General features: G+C 40.8%; 1 long non-coding RNA gene across 3 annotated transcripts in view; it reads right to left on the bottom strand.

Moving 5' to 3' along the window:
- Positions 1-14,089: 14,089 nt before the first annotated feature.
- The window catches only part of LOC112395519 (uncharacterized), a 23,075-nt gene continuing 16,267 nt past the window's right edge, over positions 14,090-20,897 (bottom strand). For 2 of the 3 annotated variants that reach the window (XR_003002399.1, XR_003002401.1), the window contains exons 5-6: positions 14,459-14,570; positions 14,090-14,378 (exon numbers count right to left, since the gene is read on the bottom strand). This is a non-coding gene — a long non-coding RNA (uncharacterized LOC112395519). Of the gene's footprint in view, positions 14,571-20,897 lie in introns of all 3 variants that reach the window. The other variant, XR_003002400.1, reaches the window with a different exon arrangement.

The raw sequence follows: 20,897 nt of genomic DNA, 5'->3' as shown, positions 1-20,897 counted from the left end.
GGACTGCCCGTCTTTGCTGCATCCCCAAAGAGCTCAGCTCCTCTCAGTCTAAAGAGAAGTGTCCTCAGAAACTGGACAGGGGTGGGACCGGGGATGGGCCTGGAGTGGAGGGCAGGGTTGGCTGGGGTAGGCGTGGAGGCCAGCAAATTCTACATTCTAAAATTACCGAAGAACACAGTTGTTTTTGAAATGTTTAAAACGTATGGTCCTTTCATATGCAGAAACATCAATGAAAAACTATTTAGAGTAACAGAGTGAGATAATTAAAACAGGCAGTTGCAGGTAGGGGAGGATGGACTCCAACTGATGGAGTGGAAACAGGCTGCATTAGAGATCCTTTCCTTACTTCAAGGGAGCTGTGAGTTGTATCTTAAATTTGGATCCCTGATCGTTGCCTGAAACATCTTTTCAAGAGATTCCACTCTGGCAGCAAGCACTGAAATGAAAATTGACAAGGGTAATGGCAACAAAGACAATAATAATGGCTAACATTTATGCACTTGGTGTAAGCTAGGTGCTGTGCTCAGGACTTGATGTCATTTATTAATTTTTTTCTTTCAGCAGCTCCACGAGGGAGATGTGGAGTCTCCTGCTCTCCCACCCCATCCTTCAAAGGCTGCTGAGGGACGTGGGGTTGAGGAAGGGTTTTTTAATTTTTATTTATTTTGGCTGCGCCGGGTCTTAGTTAGACGTGGAAGTCTGGAGGCCAGAGGAGGTCTGTTTCACTGCGTTGTTCAGGGTGTTCTGCTGCACGGGGACCGGTCTCATTCTTGGAATGTGCCGTGACAAGGGCTACAAATGTTTCCTCTGGGCCAGGAGCTAGAGAGGGAGTTGGCGTGCTGTTATCCAGGGTCCAACGGGGCTGTCTGGAGGGGTGGAGAGAACTTGGTCGACGTAGGCTGAGAAGTGGCATCTGATGCCAGGGCTGCGGAAGGAATCATAAGCAGAAACGTAGAGCAGAGGTGCCTTCCTCTGCGTCAGGCTTACTGAAGGAGAGACGTGTCCGTGATGGGAAACCTCCCGATAACCAGCTCAGCACCTGTGAGAGCACTGGCCTTCTTCATCTACCAGAGCCAACCAGAGCTGGCTTACACCAGAGGCCTTGAAATCAGATCTCAGGAGTACCAGTTCACATACTACTTTCCTTTCTCCTCCATCCTTACACGTTGGCGGGCCCCAAACAGTGGTTAATGAATAGGGGAGGAGACAGCAGGAAGTGAGGAGGGAGCAGAGTGATGAAGCTGTTCCCACGTGGGGAAGGTGAGAGGGCTCAACACCGAGCCATGTCTGGGCGTTCTTATCACTGTATCAAGACTGTTTGGGACCTAAAGTGACTGTAGGGCTATTTATTTCCTAGAGAAGAAAAGGGCGGGTTTGCCAGAGTCTCTTCCAGGGAAGGAGGTTACTCCATAAATGAATATTAAAGAGATGGTAAGAGGCAAAAAAAAAATTAGTTTGATTAAGTCTTGAATATCGTTTATTCAACTGATGGGGGGAGTAACTCTAGTCAGGGGAGTAAGGTGAAGGCAGCCAATGTTGTGTGACTTTATTCCAAAAACAATCAGCTGCTGAGGACAGGCCCAGAATCAGAGTTGGGGTTATCAAGGGTTGGAGGTTTTCTAGGTTAGTATGATGGGTGGAGAGAGGGGAGAGAGTTGAAGCTGTTTACAAAGATTTATAATGACGGAAAGGTGGAAAGTGGAGACAGGAGGGGACAGACAGATAGTGGAAAGTAAACAGCATCAAGTCCTGGGAGACCCCAGTGGGGTTGAAGAATTACTGGAGTGTTGGTACCAGAGAACCTGAACAGGAAAGACGGGAGGTGGTGGTCAGTGATGTTAAGTAACTTCTGTGAAGTCGTAAAGCCACCAAGAGGGGAAATGGTGGCCTTCCATCAGTTAGACCGGTAGTCCCCAACTCCTGCTCATTGTTTCTGTTCTATTAGAGAGCCTTCCATGAAATCTGAGTTCCAGTTACTCATAGAAGATGAATAAAGGGAATCATGCTCAATGTGATCTCATCGATGTCCTCCAAAGTAACAATGCTTGGGCCTTCCCTGGTGGCACAGTGGTTGAGAGTCCACCTACCGATGCAGGGGACACGGGTTCGTGCCCCAGTCCGGGAAGATCCCACATGCCGCAGAGCGCCTGGGCCCGTGAACCATGGCCGCTGAGCCTGCGCGTCCGGAGCCTGTGCTCCGCAACGAGAGAGGCCACAACAGTGAGAGGCCCGCGTACGGCAGAAAAAAAAAAGTAACAATTCTTATTGAAGTTCCAGAATGCTCTGAGTGACGCATGTAGTGCTGGCCAACCTGGGCTAGCTCCCAGAGAGGACACGCTTTTTCAGTCCAACACAGAGGAGCACATGGAGGAGGAATGAGCAGACCAGCCTTTCCCATCAGATCGCGTGGCACAGGACTTGCACTCAATGCATTCTCCTTAAATGAGTGAATGGCTTTCAATGCACGAACATTTACTAAATCTATCCGTCCAATTAGACTGCTACGGACAATTCATGGTTGAATTTAAGTCAATTTGAATAGGTAAGTGAAGCTCTGGAAATGTTATAAGCGAGTGAGGAAAGTGGCTTCAAGGACTTTATGGCTATAGAAGGTTAACAGTATTTGGAATGAAATGAGCAGCAAGATCATACAAAGTCATTTTGAGGACTGCAATTCATTTAACCAGAACAATACGACTAAGTTAAGCAAAGCGTGGCTCTGTATCCCAGATGTGGAGAGGCGCTAACAATTATATTCAGAACTGGTAGAGAAGCAATTATACTCCAATAAAGATGTTAAAAAAAAAAGAAAGAACAGGTAGTGAGGGAGATTGAGAGACAGGGAGAGAGTGCCAGCTACCTGCTTTGTCCTAAATTCCACTTATACCATTAAAAAAAGAACTTATTTTATATATAAAATAGATAAACAACAAGGACCTACTGTGTAGTGCAGGGTAGTAACCTAAAATGGAAAAGAATCTGAAAATGAATATACATATTATATAATCATACAAGTATTATATATATAATCAGTTTGCTGTACATCTGAAACTAAGGAAACATTGTAAATTAACTATACTTCAATTTAAGAAAAGAACTTATTCAATGCTTATTGATTTTTGTCTCCACTGAGAGTCTTTTAAATAAGTCATAGTCATACTTCTCTTTATTGAGGTATAATTGACATATGTCATTATATTAATTTTAGGTATACAACATAATGATTCAATATTTGTGTATTCTGTAATATGATTATCACGATAAGTCTAGTTAACATCTGTCACCATACGTAGTTACAAAAATAGTTTTTTCTTGTGATGAGAACTTTTAAGATTTACTGTCTTAGAAACTTTCAAATGCGCAATCGAGTATCATTAACTGTAGTTACCATGCTGTACGTTGTATCTCCGTGCCTTATCCACTTTATGACTGGAAGCTGTGCCTTTTGATTCCCTTCACCCATTTCGCGCCCTACCCCTCTGGCAATTACCCATCTGTTCTCTATGGTGTGAACCTGTTGTTGTTTTTTAAAAAATATCCCACACATAAGTGAGACCATAACGTATCTTTCTCTGTCTGACTTATTTCAATTAGCAAAATGCCCTCAAGGTCCATCCATATTGTCACAAACAACAAGATTTCCTTCTCTTATGGCTGAATAATATTCCCTTGTGTGTGTGTGTGCACGTGTGGGCATGCATGCATCACATTTTCTTTATCCATTTATCTATGGATGGACATTTAGGTTGTTTCCATATCTTGGCTATTGTAAATAATGCTGCAATAAACATGGGGGTGCAGACATCTTTTTGCATTAGTGTTTTCCTTTTCCTCAGATAAATACCTAAAAGTGGAATTGCTGGATCATATGATAGTTCTATTTTTAATTTTTTGAGGAAACTCCATACTGTTTTCCACTGTGGCTGTACCAGTTAAGCCATGGTTGTCCTTGATGTCTGAGTGAAAGAACTTGCAATCAGAATTCTGGGTGGGGAAGGGACTACACACAAGAAGCCCATCAAGGATTACCAAGAACTACACTCTTTAGAGATTATTTAGCAGCAGGATATCCCTGGCCTAAGAGATGTTACTCCTTTCCAATTCTGAAGCTCAGCATGAAGGCAAAGGGCAGATGAGAAATAGATCAAAAGTAGAGATGACAATCGTAGTCACTTGAGGGTAACATTTCCAAGATTTGGGGAATAGGGACAATGGGAGACGAGAAAAGTAACTCCCTAAGTGAAACCTGATAGCCATTCCAGGACTTAGGCATTAATTTAACAAAGCTTAACACAAACCAAAACTTTAACGAAAATTACTATTTCCTATTTAAGAGGAAATTTTAAGTTGGGAGAAAGGCTTGATAAAGAAGTTGATTTAGCTGCTTATGGGTGAATTTGCCAAGGATGCTCTGGTGTTCCAGATAGCCCAGGTTAGCTGGAGGAATCAGAGGAGGTAAGCGGAATGGTTTGTCTTTATCCTCCATAATGTACCCATGTGGACTGATCATATTAGTTGCTTAATAGTAGATTATTAAAATAAAGGCTTAAGCTGCAAGGCTATATTGTACAGCACATGGAATATAGCCAATATTTTATAATAACTTTAAATAGAGTATAATCTATAAAAATATCGAATCACTATTTTGTACACCTGAAACTAACATAATACTGTAAATCAACTACACTTCAATTAAAAAAAAAAATAAAGCTAAATAACTCTCCTAAAGGGACTTCCCTGGTGGTCCTGTGGTAAAGAATCCACCTTCCAATGCAGGGAACGTGGGTTCCATCCCTGGTTGGGGAACTAAGATCCCACATGCCCGGGGCAACTAAGCCCATGCACCACAACTACTGAGCTCACGCGCCTCAACTAGAGAGCCCGTGTGCCGCGAACTACAGAGCCCACGCTCTCTGGAGCCTGCACGCCACAACTAGAAAGAAGCCCGCACACCACAACAAAGAGCCCCCTCGCTGCAACGAAAGATCCCACATGCCACAAGGAAGATCCCGTGTGTCACAACCAAGATCCGACATAGCCAAAAAACAAAACAAAACAAAAAAACCCCAAAACTCTCCTAAAAATAAATTTAAAAAAATAAAATAAAGGCTTATTTGTTAGGGTGCAGTGAACCCTCCAAAACATTGATTCCCCTCTATCTCTGCCCCCAAATTTCTCACCTTTAGTCCCAGGTGAGTGTGCTGGCAAAGCACTTGGTGAGGAGGCTTCTCCTGACCATGGCTTGTCCCCTGAAGGGACTTCATCCTTAGCTGTTTGTTGATTTCAGGGAAGCCAAGGTGTTAAATGTCTTAAAATTTCATCAAAATAGGATGGACAGGGACTTCCCTGGTGGTGCAGTGGTTAAGAATCTGCCTGCCAATGCCGGGGACATGGGTTTGAGCCCTGGTCTGGGAAGATCCCACATGCCACAGAACGACTAAGCCCGTGTTTCACAACTACTGAGCCTGTGCTCTAGAGCCCAAGAGCCACAACTACTGAGTCTTCATGCCACAATTACTGAAGCCCACGCACCTAGAGCCCATGCTCCGCAACAAGAGAAGCCACCACAGTGAGAAGCCCGTGCACTGCAACGAAGAGTAGCCCCAGCTCTCTACAACTAGAGAAAGCCTGCACATAGCAATGAAGACCCAATGCAGCCAAAAATAAATAAATAAAATATATAAATTAAAAATAAAAACAGGATGGACAGCACAGTAGCCCTGCCCTGACAACTGCTCAATCTTTTTTTTATCTCTTTGCCCTTCCTCGGCCTGCTTTCAGAAGTAGATACCTGCTCCTTATTTAATGCTATGGAATGTCTCTGAAAAAGTATCAGAGCCCCACCTTAAGGTTTCTGTAGAGAACCTGGGAGTGGGTGCTTGGAGCTTATTGGTTCACTCACTTGTATGTACCATGTCAAAAAAGGGGGCTTATTTATTATAGGACTAACAGCTTCTTACTTATACAGCAAAGTGTTCCAGTACCAGAAACATTTTTCAGTGAGGAATTGCTGATAAGTGCAAAATTATTTTTATACTCTTAAAACAGTACTTGAGGAACAAATTCATTGGCCCTAAGGGTGATCAGAGATTGCTTTGACAACTCGAATTATGAAGCCCTCTTCCTGTGTGGTTCCTTTACTTCCCTTGATCATGACCCCAGTAAACTCTGTCAGCATCAGTACTTTAACAGGATGTTCCAGACCCCATCTCAGTTGCCACGACCAAGATTCTGAATCAGCCATCCTCTAGGAAGCCCATATTCCGTTTAGAAAAGGAGTATAAAGCAGCAGTTCCAAAACCTGGAACTTAGATGCTCAGTTAAGCCGTCTCACAGAAATGCTGAATCTCAGCCTCCTGGGGTGGACCCCAAGATAACTATACTTTTACTAAGCTGCAGTTGGTTCTGATGCCCAGGCACATTTGGGAACCACCGATACAGAATCAGATTAGGCTATAAATTGCATATTTATGCCACTCCATATGACTAATTACAGTAAATAGGCTGATGCCAGAGACAGCACAAATTATTTCAGTGACAGACTGACTTTATGCTGATGCGTCTAATTTAATCATCATTGCGCTAAAGATAATTTAACCGTCATCCTACTTGACTATAGGAATTTCTCAATCTGTTTATTTTTTTATATATAATAGACTCATACCAGATTCCCCTTATCAAGTTGTATGTTCCCACAGCAAACCATGTTTAACGCTGTTTGAGGCTTTAGAAATGACATCATTTAAAAGCCGAGTTGTGGCTGCTTGTCCCCATAAGTTTTCATTTACGGTCATCACCCATCTCATCATGGGTGATGTCAGAGAACCCTTTGTTAATATTTCCTTGGGCAGCCAACGTGCATTTCCAAGTCTCCTGAATTTTACCTCCTACTTTGATCAATTTATTGGTAGAAATTTCTGTATGCAGTAGGTTTAGCACACTAGTAATATGCCACCTAAGATTTTAACTTTATGCAAACATCCCATAGAGCAGTAATTGGTATACGTAATAATCACCTATAAGGGAAGGAGGAGCCTTTACATATGCAAATCCTTGGTCCCCACACCTGTAGACTGATTAAGAAGATGTGGGTGAGGCCCAGGAATCTGCATTTTAACAAGTGCCCCCCCCCCCCGCAAGATAATTATGTACACTGAAGTTTTTGTGCACTAAATACTAAGGTATTATTTACACTGTAGTACTCACCTTGAGTAATTCTGATATAGGTGATCTGCAAACCACACTGTGAGAAAAAAGGATACTCACATAAGAAATGGGAAAGTGGAAAGTTTCACCTACCTCAAGACAAGATTTTAGACAATGCATAGGACATCATCACCCAGGAAAAGCAGCATTGTGGACCTACTTCCATGATTACTTACATTCTTGGCAGAATCTTGTACCACTGGACAAGTCATGGTATGAACCCAACTCTTCGTGAGGTTTTTTTCAGTCTCATTATGGGTCCAGGATGTTCCACAGATATAATTCTTTTCAACATTTTTTTTATTGCTTCTTCATAAACAGAACCTTAAGGTGATTGCTTGTATATCTTGTAACATTAAAACACTTGACAGATAATACTTTCACTTAAGTTTCACTTAGGCTATTGGTATGGTTTATTTCTTATGTGTAACGTCATTATGAGTTTTAAAGTTCTAGGTGAACTTTCTTACCCCCACGATTGTCATATTTGTAATAGGTGTCTCTGCTGCATGTCTGTAACTTACAGTTTTGACCGTCCTTATTATCACATCGATTATAGAGGATTTCTCTTCCACGTAGATTCTACTAAAGGTGAATATTTCCTTTCTGACTGAAGTCCATGTCACACTTGTTCATATCAGTTCTTCTCTTGTGTGGATTCTCAGATGAATGTGAAGTGTTGAAGCCTGAGAGGAGCCTTACCACACTCATCACATTTATAGGGTCTCTCTCCCCGTGCGCTCTCTTATGAATGCCAAGTTTCACACTCAGAAAAATTCTTACCACATGTACAACACTGATATATTCCTCTCCCGAATGGGAATGGGATGTATAATGTAGAGGAGTGGAGCACCTGGTGAAGCCCTTACTGTGCTCTTCATGTGGACCGGGTTTCTCTCCCATGTGGACTCTGATGACCTCTAAGATCAGCAGCTCTGTAATAACTCTCACCACCATTACCTCCTTCATAGGGTCTCTCTCCTGCATAGATGCTTTCATGATTGCAAATGTTTTTGTACTGGCTGATATCCTCAACCCACTTAGCACATTTGCAAGGCCCTTCTACTGTGTGAACTCCAAGATTGTTAGAAGTTTTTATTTTAGCTCATCTAAAAAGGGTGTGTGCTGGACTTCCCTGGTGGCACAGCGGTTGAGAACCCGCCTGCCAATGCAGGCAACACGGGTTTGAGCCCTGGTCCGGGAAGATTCCACATGCTGCGGAGCGACTAAGCCCATGCGCCACAACTATTGAGCCCACGCACCACAACTACTGAAGCCCCTGCGCCTAGAGCCTGTGCTCCACAAGAGAGGCCACCACAATGAGAAGCCCGCGCACCACAACGTAGAGTAGCCCCCGTTTACTGCAACTAGAGAGAAGCCCATGTGCAGCAATGAAGACCCAATGCAGCCAAAAATAAATAAACAAATATGAATCTCATGCAAATAAATAAATAAAAAGGGTGTGTGGTAGGAAGCTTCTGATATGGCTCCCATGATATTCATGCCTCCAGGTAATCACAGCCTTGGATAATTCCTTCCTCTTGAGTTCAGGCTGGACTTAACAACTTGCTTCTAACAAATAGAATAAGAAAAACTAACAGTATTAATCTCCCTTTCATTTTCTTAAACTGAAATGATATGGTAATGGTGATGGGGATGCTACTTCTGTGATCAGGTTACAAATGATTGTGACTCTGTCTTGCTGGTCATCTCTTTCTGGCTCTTCTTGCATGTTTGCCTGATGGAAAGAGCTACCTGGCAAGGGACTAAGGGCAGTCTGCAGCCAACAGCCAGTAAGGAACTGAGGCACAAAATCCAACAGCCTCAAGTAACTGAGTCCTGCTAATAACCATGCTTGGAAGTGGATCCTTCCCCTGTTGAACCTTCACTTGGGACTGCTGCCCCAGCCAACACCTTGACTGAAGCCTTGTGAGAGACTGAAACAGATGACCCAGTGTAGCTCTGCCTGGACCCCTGACCCACAGAAACTGAGATAATAAATCTATGCTGTCTTAAGCCACTAAGTTTTGGGGTAATTTGTTACAGAGCAATAGATAAATAATACAGAGTGTAGTGATATCTCATTGTGGGTTTTATTTATTTATTTATTTTTGGCTGTGTCAGGTCTTAGTTGCAGCACACGGGATCTTTCGTTGCAGTGCGTGGGCTTCTCTCTAGTTGTGCCGCTTGGGCTCCAGAGCTTGCAGGCTCAGTAGTTGTGGCGCACGGGTTTAGTTGCCCCGCCGTATGTGAGATCTTAGTTCCCCAACCAGGGATTGAACCAGCGTCCCCTGCACTGGAAGGCGGATTCTTAACCACTGGACCACCAGGGAAGTCCCTCTCAGTGTGGCTTTAATTTGCATTTCCTTAATGACTAATAATGTCGAGCATCTCTTCAGGTGCTTATTTACCATCTGTGTACCTTCTCTGGTGGACTATCCATTCATATCTTTTTTTAAATCGGGTTGTTTGCTTTCTTATTGTTGAATTTTGAGAGATTTTTAAAAGATATATTCTGGCATACTCCTTTGTCATACAAGTGTTTTCTCCTAGTCTGTGGTTTGTCTTTTTATTCCCTTAACAGTGTCCTTCACAGAGCAAAAGTTTTAGATTCCAATGAAATCAATTTTTTTCTTTCATGGATTGTGCTTTTGCTATCTTATCTAAGAACTCTGCTTAACTAGAAGTCATGAACGTTTTCTCTTATGCTTTCTTCTAAGAGTTTTATAATCTTATGTTTTACATTTAGATCTCTGATCCATTTTTTTGAAAAACAGCTTTATTAAGGTATAATTCACATACCATACAATTCACCCATTTAATGTGTAAATTAAATGTTTTTTAGTATATTCATAGTTGTGCAACCATCACCACACCTAATTTTAGGACATTTTTATCCACACCCCCCCCCCAAAAAAAACCCACACCCATTAGCAATAAATCCCCTTTTCCACTCTCTACCTTTAGCCCTGAGCAACCATTAATTTACATTCCATCTCTTCAATCTTGCTTATTTTAAGCATTTTATATAACTTGAATCATACAATATGTAATATTTTGTGACTTCTTTCACTCAGCATATTTTCAAGGTCCATCCATGTTGTAACATGCATCAGTACTTCTTTCTTATTATAGCTGAATAATAGTCCCCTATATGAATATACTATATTTTATTTACCCATTCACCAGTTGATGGACATTTAACTGTTTCAGCTTTTTAGTTATTATGAACACTGTTGCTATGAGCATTTGTGCACACATTTTTGTGTGGACAAATGTTTTCATTTCTCTTGGGTGTACCCAGGAGTAGAACTGCTGGGTCTTTTGGCAACTCTATGTTTAACATTTTGGGGAACTGCCGAATTGTTTTCGAAAGTGGTTGCACCATTTTACAATTCCATCAGTAATATATGACAGTTCCAACCATCACTGCTTGTTACTGTCTTTTTGATTAGTGACATGCTAGTGAATGCGAAGTGGTAGCTCACTGTGGTCTAGCTATGATCCATTTTGAGTTAATTATTAACAGTGTAAATTGTAAATCAAGGTTCATATTTCTGCATAGAGACGTCCAGTTCTAGCACCATTCATTGAAGACTTTCCTTTCTCTACTGAATTGCTATTGTACCTTGGTCAAAAATCAGTTCATCATATTTGTGAGTCTATTTCTGGGATTTCTATTCTGTCTCATTATCCTATGTTATCCTTTTGCCCAGGTTACACTGCCTTGACTGCTGTAGATTTATAGTATGTCTTAAAATCAGGTATGAGTCCTCCAGACTTTGTTCTTCTTTTTCAAAATTGTCTTGGCTAGCCTAGTTCCTTTACCTTTCTATATAAATTTTTGTTTGGGATTGCATTAAATCTATAGGTTAATTTGGGCAGAACTGCCATCTTAACTATATTGAGTCTTCTAACCCATATGCATATGTCTCTTCACTTTAGTTCTTTTTTCACCTCTTTCCTTAGCACATAAAACCTCACATAATTTGTTATATTTATACTTAAGCATTTCTTTCTCTTTTGGAACTAATACAAATGGTACTGTTTTTTAAACTTGTGTTTCCAGTTGTTCGTTGCTAATATATAGAAATACAACGGATTTTTGTATATTGATCTTGTATCCTGCAACCTTGCTAAACTTTTTAGTTCTAAGAGCTTTTTAATAGATTCTTTGGGATATTTTACATAGACAATCATATCATCTGTGAATAGTTTTAGTTCTTCCTTTTCAACTAGAATGCCTTTAGTTTTCTCCAGACTTATTGCATTTGCTAAGACTTCCACAGCAATATTCAATAGGAGTAATGACAGTAGACATTCTTGCATTAATTTCCAGTCTTAGGAGGAAAACATTCCATCTTTCACCATTAAGTATGATGTTAGCTGTAGTTTTATTGCAGATGACCTTTACCAGACTGAAGAATTTCCCTTCTATTCCTAGTTTGCTGAATTTTAATTATGAATGAATGTTAATATTTTTAAACTGCTTTTTCTGGACCTATTTATATGATCATGTAGTTTTTCTTAAATCTGTTAATGTGGAGAATTACATTGATTTTCAAGTGTTGAATCAGTCTTGTATTCCTGGAATGAACACCATTTGGTTATCTTTTTTATATATTGCTGAATTTCACTTGCTAATATTTTGTTGAGGAATTTTTGCTCTATATACGGAGGGCAGGGATATTGGTTTGTAGTTTTCTTGGATCTTTGTCTCGTTTCGATATGAGGTTACTGCTGGCTTTATTAAAACGAGCTAGGAAGTATTACCTCTTTATCTTCTGGAAGAGATTGTGAAAAATTGTTGTTTCTTCCTTAAATGTTTAGTAGAATTCACCAGTGAAATCATCTGGACCTAGAATTTTCTTTTTTGGAAGCCATGAATTAGATTTCTTTAATAGGTATAGGACTATCCACTTTATTTCTCCTTGAATGAGTTTTGGTAATTTGTGTCTTTCAAGAAATTGGTCCATTTCATTTAAGTTGCTGCATATATGTGCACAGAGTTGTTCATGGTATTTCCTTATTATACTTTTAATATTTGTAGGGAGACTAGTGATGTCCCCTCCTTCATTCTTTATGTCAGGACTTTGTGTCTTCCCTCTTTTTATCTTGGTCAGTCTGGCTAGATATTTATCAACTTTACTGATTTTTAAGAATCAGCTTTTGGTTTCATTGATTTTCTCTATTTTTCTGTTTTTGATTTTATTAATTTCTGCTCTTATCTTTATTATCTCATTCTGCTTGCTTTGAGTTTATTTTGCTCTTCTTTCTCTAGGTTATTTAGTGAAATACCCACTTTGGAGACTCCAGAACCATAGTAACAAATCCTGATTAAAATAGGTCAAAAAAAAAAAAAGGAAATCAGACAAATCTATAGATGCAAAAATTACATAGAAAACATTTTATTAAGATAATTAATCATAAAATAATTAATAGAGAAATCAATATTATGATATCAATAAATGCCAACGACATTGGATCTCATTCAGCATTATTTTAAAAATAGGTAGAATGTTCAAATCAAAACTACATTAAGGGGCTTCCCTGGTTGCGCAGTGGTTAAGAATCCACCTGTCAATGCAGGGAACATGGGTTCAAGCCCTGGTCTGGGAAGATCCCACGTGCTGCGGAACAACTAAGCACATGTCCACAACTACTGAGCCCGCGTGCCACAACCACTGAAGCCTGCGCACCTAGAGCCCGGCTCTGCAACAAGAGAAGCCACCACAATAAGAAGCCTGTGCACCGCAATGAAGAGTAGCCTCCACTCGTTGCAACTAGAGAAAGCCCACATGCAGCAACGAAGACCCAATGCAGCCAAAAATAAATAAATAAATTAAAAAAAACTACATTAATACAGAAAGAAAAAAAGTACAGAAAATCCTCACCCTCACTCCTGTCCCCCCAATTATTTTATTAGCCCCTTGTTTATCCTTCCAGTGTGACATAATGCAAATATAAGCAAATATGGATATATATTCTCATTCTCCTCCTTACATAAAATTCATTATATATTTCTATAAAATATACATTTATATACACATACACACATTGTTCTTCACCTTGCATTTTTCATTTAATAATATATCTTGGAGGTATTTCCATTTCAACAAGGAAATTTTCCTTATTTTTTATTACAGCTGCATACCATTCCACGGTGTGGATATAGTTTATTAAACCAGTTCTCTGTTGGTGGACATTTGTGTTGTTTTCTATTTTTTACTATTGGAAACGATGCTAGATATTTGCAAAGCACATGTACAAGTGTATCTGTGGGATAGAGTCTCAGCAATAGAATATCTGGATCAAAAGGCAAATGTTATCTACAGTGTCGGTAGATATTGTCAAATTCTTCTCCGTAGGAGTTGTTCTATTTTGCAAACCCCACAGCAATGTATGAAAATGCCTACTTCTGTATGCCTCATTAACAAGTTTTTTTTTTTAATTTTCAATTTTTTGCTAATCCCATAGGTGGGAAATGGTATCTCAGCATGGTTTTGATATGCATTTCTCATATTATGAGAAAAGTCTGTCATCCTTCCATACGTTTAAGGGTCACTTGTATTATGTCTGAACGGTCTCTTCACATTTTTTTGTGTGCTTTTTCTTCTTAATTTATTTTTGGCTGCATTGGGTCTTTGTTGCTGCGTGCGGGCTTTCTCTAGTTGTGGCGAATGGGGACTACTCTTCATTGTGGTGTGTGGGCTTCTCGTTGTGGTGGCTTCTCTTGTGGCGGAGCACAGGCTCTAGGTACATGGGCTTCAGTAGTTGTGGCCTGCTCTAGAGCGCAGGATCAGTAGTTGTGGCGCACGGGCTTAGTTGCTCCGTGGCATGTGGGATCTTCCTGGACCACGGCTCAAACCCGTGTCCCCTGCATTGGCAGGCGGATTCTTAACCACTGCACCACGAGGGAAGTCCCTGTGCTTTTTCTTCTTGATTTCTAAGAGCTCTTGATAAATAGGCAGATGAATCTCTTTGTCTGTAATATGGATTGGAAATATTTTCACCAGTTGTAATCTTTTATACAGTTTGTATTCTTCCTCAGGGAACTGGTGAGGAAAAGCCTTCCTTTCCTAAAGCCCTCCCTCAGTGTCTCTTTCCCACGCAGTACTCACTCATTCATTCATTCATTCATGGGGATTCAACAGAATGGATGAAGGCAGAGCCTGGGGGGAAAAAAGAACCATTTCATGATCTTATATACCCCACTGAGTTGACATTCCATGATTAAACCAGTTACACTTACTTTTGTTTCATAATGTTTTCATATTTTACAATAGGCATGTATCATTTTGTTATTAGAAGAGTTAATGCTGTTGTCAACAGGGATTGGGAAGTATTAGACTGCTTGCAAAATCCTGAAAAACATAAAATAGAAAATAAAAATCATCCATTGACACTATTAATATATTAGTATATTTCTTTCCAGTTTTTTCCTCTATGTATGTGTCTTTATATCTGCTATATTATGCAAATTTTCCTAAGTCATTAAAAATGATTCAAAAACATCACTTTTTTTGTTGGAGAATACTGCATCATAGAGATATACTATGATACAGTGTGACATCCTCTGGATTGTGAAGTAATCCTTTCCTTCTTTTAGAAAATGTAGGACTTCCCTGGTGGCGCAGTGGTTGAGAGTCCGCCTGCCGATGCAGGGGACACAGGTTTGTGCCCCAGTCCGGGAAGATCCCACATGCCGCAGAGCGGCTGGGCCCGTGAGCCATGGCCGCTGAGCCTGCGCGTCCGGAGCCTGTGCTCCACAATGGGAGAGGCCACAACAGTGAGAGGCCCGCGTACCACAAAAAAAAAAAAAAAATGTACAAATAACACACGGTAATGTATACTTTTTACACATAATTTATTTGATTATTCCCTTAACATAGATTCTTAGATGTAAAATTTCTCAGTCAATTGGCATAAACATTTTAAAGCCTTTTGATACATACTGCCAAATTGCATACTGCAAGGGATGCTGCCAAAGTATTCAAGGGAAATTTAATTTCTAATAAATGCACTGAAATGCATTTATTAGAAAACAAGAAAGGCTAAAAATAAACTCTAGCCATGTAACTCAAGACGCTAGAAAAAAAAAAAGATACACCCAATAGAAGTAGAAGGAGATAATAAAGAATGAAAAATTAGCAAAAGAGAAAATAGCATGTAAAAGCTATTTTACATGCTCTGTCTTGATTAGGGAAAATACAAGTAAACCCACTCCTATATACATTTAGTAAAATGGCAGTACATGCTTCTGCTTTTCAGGATTTTGCAAATCCTGATTTTAAAACTAACCAGAGAGAAAAGTCAGGCTGTCTCAAAAGAAACAATAATTAGACTAATAACAGACTTTTAATAGCAGCACTAGAGGTTAAGGAATTACTGAGAAAAATTAAATTCCAATTTAGAATTCTATATCCAGCTATGCTATAATTCACAAGTAAGGGAGAAATAAAGAATTTACTACTCTCATACATACTTGCTGAAAAACTACTGAAGGATTCATTTATTTTATTTACAAAAGAAATACTTTTACAAGACTTAGTATGTGCCTGGCACTATTTTAATCATTCTACAAATATTAATTCATTTGATCCTAATAACAACCCCATGAAGTAAATAATACTATCATCTCTCTTTTACAGATGGAGAAATTGAAGCACAAAGAAATTAAGTACTCTGCCCAGGGTCACATAGCTAGAGATCTACAGAGCCAGATATCAAACCCAGGCAGGCTGACTGCAGAGCTGGTGCTTTTAACCACGATACAAGCTGCAACTGCTCTGGGAGGCTGAGGAAATGGAACTCAGAAGGAAGGAGGAAATGCAAGAACCAGTGGTAAGAAACTGGTAAATGTTCCGGTTAATCGAAACTTGTGTTGGCTATTTACAACATATAATAATAGTGATAAATCTGGGGTGTGTTAAAAACATGATGAGGGCTTCCCTGGTGGCGCAGTGGTTGAGAGTCCGCCTGCCAATGCAGGGGACACGGGTTCGTACCCCGGTCCGGGAAGATCCCACATGCCGCAGAGCGGCTGGGCCCGTGAGCCATGGCCGCTGAGCCTGCGCGTCCGGAGCCTGTGCTCCGCAACGGGAGAGGCCACAACAGTGAGAGGCCCGCGTACCACAAAAAAAAAAAACCATGATGACGTTAAAACCATGTATTGATACAACAATAACATGTAACATGAGAGGAGGAGTAGAGTTAGTGCTCTGTTCTATCTTGTTAAGGAGGGGCTTAATTTAACAGTCATGCAAGTTAACATAAAACAAAAGGAGATAAAATGTAAATACTAATCTTGTAGAGGTAAATAAAGGGAGAAGAAAGAAAACATAATCCAATGGAAAGAACAAAATGAGAGAAAATGAAACAAAACTCCCAAAATCCCAATCCAACAGATTTTTTCAAAAATTTTAGCAAGCTGATCCTACAATTTATATGAAAAAATAAAGGGTTTTAAATAGCGAAGACAATTACTATAAAGCTATATTACTCAAAAATGTGTTACTGGCACAGGGATATACAAATAATCTATTGAAAAGAATACCTGTCTGATAGCTTAGAACATAATAGAAGTTAAAATCCATGACTTTGTTTTAAAACATTAGCATAAAAATATTCAAACCCAAAAAAAAAAAAAAAAAAAAAAATCAAAACTGTAATGTTTGGTGAATCAAGCAAATTGCAAAAAGATAATATAAAAGATGATGTTATCTATGTAAAAATTTAAGATACCATGGACATACAGGTAATAAAAAAACCAAAAACATACAGAGAAACAACACATAGTAACTAAAGCATAATGGTTACCTCTGAGCAGAGTTGAGAGAATAGAGCATGAGGCTTTAGTTGTATCTGTTGCTTTTTTTTTTTCCATACCAAAAAAAAAAACAAACCTGAAGCTCTTATGGCAAAAAATTTAACATCTACTTAATCTCAGTTGAGAAAATAGCTGTTACATTTTCTGAACTTTTCTGTATATCTGAAATATTTTGTACTTAAAATATTTTTTAAATCTAAAAACAGAGAGAACGAAAATAAAAGGGAAGAGACAGAGAGGAAAAAGAAAGAGGAAGAAGGAAAAGACACTAACATAAAACCTCAGTGTTGTGAGAATTTTATTAATATAACCTTCATTCAGTGGTATTTGGGTGCCATCACAGTCCTCTGGGATACCATCCCCTTTCCCAACTTAGGCCAGTGGTCCCTGGACAGCTCAACTGGCAGTCCTCCTAAAAAGCCCCAAAGCCTTTCTAACCCCCAAATGGCTGTTTAGTGGGGATGCAGAAAAATACATTGCTCTTAGGTGAAGGACTCAGTGGAAATGTTGACCAACTTTCTCTGTTCCCTACCCAGATTTAGAGATGACACTGGGTCACTGACCTTTTCATAACCTCCACTGGTCCAGGTCTTCCCTTTTCATTGCCAGACCCCCAGGCTGTTCTCTAGTTAATTTATGCCTCCTGAAGAGGGTCAAGCTTATTATTGCCTGCATATATGATCCTTCCTTCTATTGGAGGGATAATGGTCCCGCCTGACTTGGGCCATGTGGGGAAATGATGGGGCATAGAGTTGCCTTCCAAGGGCCCTCACAGCAGCTCTTCCACCTCTGGCCCCAACTGGCCCTGATGCCACTGGGGTCCATCTCTACCCGCTACAGACCACACTCTGGTTAGCATAGATCTTCAAGGAGAGCCCTGTACTGGAGGTTGAGACACTCGCTGGAGACTTAGGAGAAGCCTTGGGGCTTCCCACCCCTATGACCCCTCCCAACTACCTCCCAGGCACTGTTCTTTTCCTTTTTCTTCTAACCATTCCCTACCGTTTCAGACTTGCTTTCCTCTCCTCTAACTCCCCTCTGTAAACCCTGACCCAGCCCCCTTTTTTTTTAGCTATCTCTTCTATAGACACTTACCCTGAACATGCCTCACCTGGGAATTTCTACAATCCATGGTGCAAAGCTCCCAGCAGCCTGATGATATGATGGGCAGGGAGATACTCAGTCAGGAGGCTTCCAGCCTAGAAGGGCACTTTGCCAGGTAAGGGGCGTCTCTCCCAAAAGGAAGACCTTGTTAATCCTTGGCCCTGGATAACTCATTGGTTATGTCTAACATAAACCTCTTTGAGATGAAATATAAAACAAAAGAAGAGCTACTGCTACCAGATTCTGGTGGAGTCCACCCTATGCGGAGGTGGTCAGTCCAGAGCCTGACACATAACTTCATTAGGGTATACACAGGATTTTTTTTCCCGAATAGATACACATTTTAATGTATGAGTTTTGACTAAAGTATTTTCACAGCTGATACAGTTTTGGGGGTGTGGATTCTTATGCTGAAGACATGTATTTTTTAATTTACTACACCGATTTAATAATTTGATCATTTATCTCTAAGTCCATTAGTATAATCATCAGGTTCACAGGATTTCTCTCCTGCAGGGATTAACTCATGACAAAACCCATGATCTGACTGCGAACACACTTTCTAAAAAGGCTTCAACATGTTGACCTTGAAGTCCTTACCCCACTATCACACAAACAGGGGTTCTCTCCCACATGGATTCTCATTCAACAAATATTTACTAGGTGGCTACTCCTGCCAGGCACTGTGCCAGGAGCTGGGGACACAATGGCGAGCAAAGCACACGCAGCTGCCCTCTCTTGGAGCTGCCAGAATCGTGGTAGAAACAGGCTCTCTGGGGAAGGGGGAGATATGCACACATCTACACCTGCATGGTCTTCTCCCATATGGAGTCAGATGGATGTGAAGGCCTGACTCGCTTCTCACGCACACAGGGTCTCTACCACGCATGGACTCTGATGTGCATGAAGGTTTGTGCTGTAACGGAAGCCCCAACCACAGACACTGAAATCAATGGTTTCTCCCCTGAGTAGACGCTCTGCAGAGAAGCTCTGTGTTCTTAAGAAACCCTTTACCACACTTGCACATTTGTAACATTGCTCTCCTGTGGGGACTTATGGAACTCAAGGTTAGTGCTCTTTCCAAAGCCCTTACTACACTTAGCACATATAAATGGGTTTTCTCCTATATTAATTCTTAGATAAACTCGAAGATCTAAGCTCTAACTGAAGAAACCCTTATCACACACCCATCACATCTGCAGTTTCATTCTCTGGAGAACGTGAAGATTCACTGTGATCGAAATCCTTCCCACACTCCTCACACCTACAGGTTTCTCTCCTGTGTGGACTTTCTGATGAGCACGGAAGCTTGTACTTTAAGGGTTTCACATTGAAATGGTTTCTCTTGTGTGGACCCTCTGATGCTCTTGGAGGTCTAGGTTCTGTCTGAAGCTCACAACACTCCTCACATTTGTACGGTTTTGCTCCAGTGTGGACTCTCCAGTGGAGGCGAAGGTTGGGGCTCTGATGGAAGCCCTTGCCACACTCCTCGCACTTAAAAGGTTTCTCTCCTGTGTGGACCCTCTGATGCACGTGAAGATTCCTGTTATAACTGAAGGCTTTGCCACATGTATCGCACACGAAAGGTTTCTTTCTCGTGTGGACTCTCTGGTGGATGTGAAGGTCTGTGCTCTGACTGAAGCTCTTGCCACACTTGGCACAGTCATAAAGTTTCTTTCCCGTGTGGGAAAGGGGATGCTTTAAGAATGAGAAAATGTTTACAATGATGAAAAAATATGACTGTCAAGTTAGAAGACCTCAATGGAGGTTGTTAGCAACAGAATATCAGACTGGAGAATGTAAGAAACTATGTTAGTGGATTAAAAGATCAACTTGAAGATGGGACTTCCTGGTGGCGCAGTGGTTAAGAATCCACCTGCCAATGCAGGGGACTAGGGTTCAAGCCCTGGTCTGGGAAGATCCCACATGCTGCAGAGCAACTAAGCCGGTACACCACAACTACTGATCCTGCGCTCTAGAGCCCGCAAGCCACAGCTACTGAGCCCACGCTGCACAACTACTGAGCCCGCATGCTGCAACTACTGAAACCCACAAATCTAGAGTCCGTGCTCTGCAACAAGAGAAGCCACTGCAATGAGAAGCCTACACCGCAAGAAAGAGTAGCCTTTGCTCGCCACAACTAGAGAATGTCTGTGTGCAGCAACGAAGATCCAACGCAGCCAAAACTAAATAAAATTTTAATAAATAAATAAATAAAAGTTCTTTAAAAAGAAAAAGATCAACTTGAAGAGTTCTACTAGGACTCAGAGGAAAGGATTTTAAAAATGGAATTATGATCTTGAAGCTCCTATGTATTATATGTATAAGAGATTCAGAAGGAGAGAAGAAAGAATATGAAATAATAATAATAATAAATAATGAGAATGTACTTAGTCTGAAAGAGAACTTGATTCTCTTAGATTGAAACCCAGGACCACTTAGGAGTGCTAAAAAAAAAAAAAGACAAACTAACATATACACCTACCAGGATGAAATTTACGAACTTCAAGGATCAAGAAAACATAAGCATACAAAACATTAAAAAAGCAAAACAGGGCTTCCCTGGTGGCGCAGTGGTTGTTGGGTGGGGGCTGGGGGTTCATGCCCCGGTCCGGGAGGATCCCACATGCCGCGGAGCGGCTGGGCCCGTGAGCCATGGCCGCTGAGCCTGCGCATCCGGAGCCTGTGCTCTGCAACGGAAGAGGCCACAGTGAGAGGCCACAGTGAGAGGCCCACGTACCGCAAAAAAAAAAAAAAA

The sequence above is a fragment of the Neophocaena asiaeorientalis genome, unplaced genomic scaffold, assembly GCF_003031525.2.
Source record: "Neophocaena asiaeorientalis asiaeorientalis breed wild unplaced genomic scaffold, Neophocaena_asiaeorientalis_V1.1 scaffold106, whole genome shotgun sequence".
NCBI lineage: Eukaryota > Metazoa > Chordata > Mammalia > Artiodactyla > Phocoenidae > Neophocaena > Neophocaena asiaeorientalis.
This window is presented reverse-complemented; position numbering and strand designations above follow the sequence as displayed.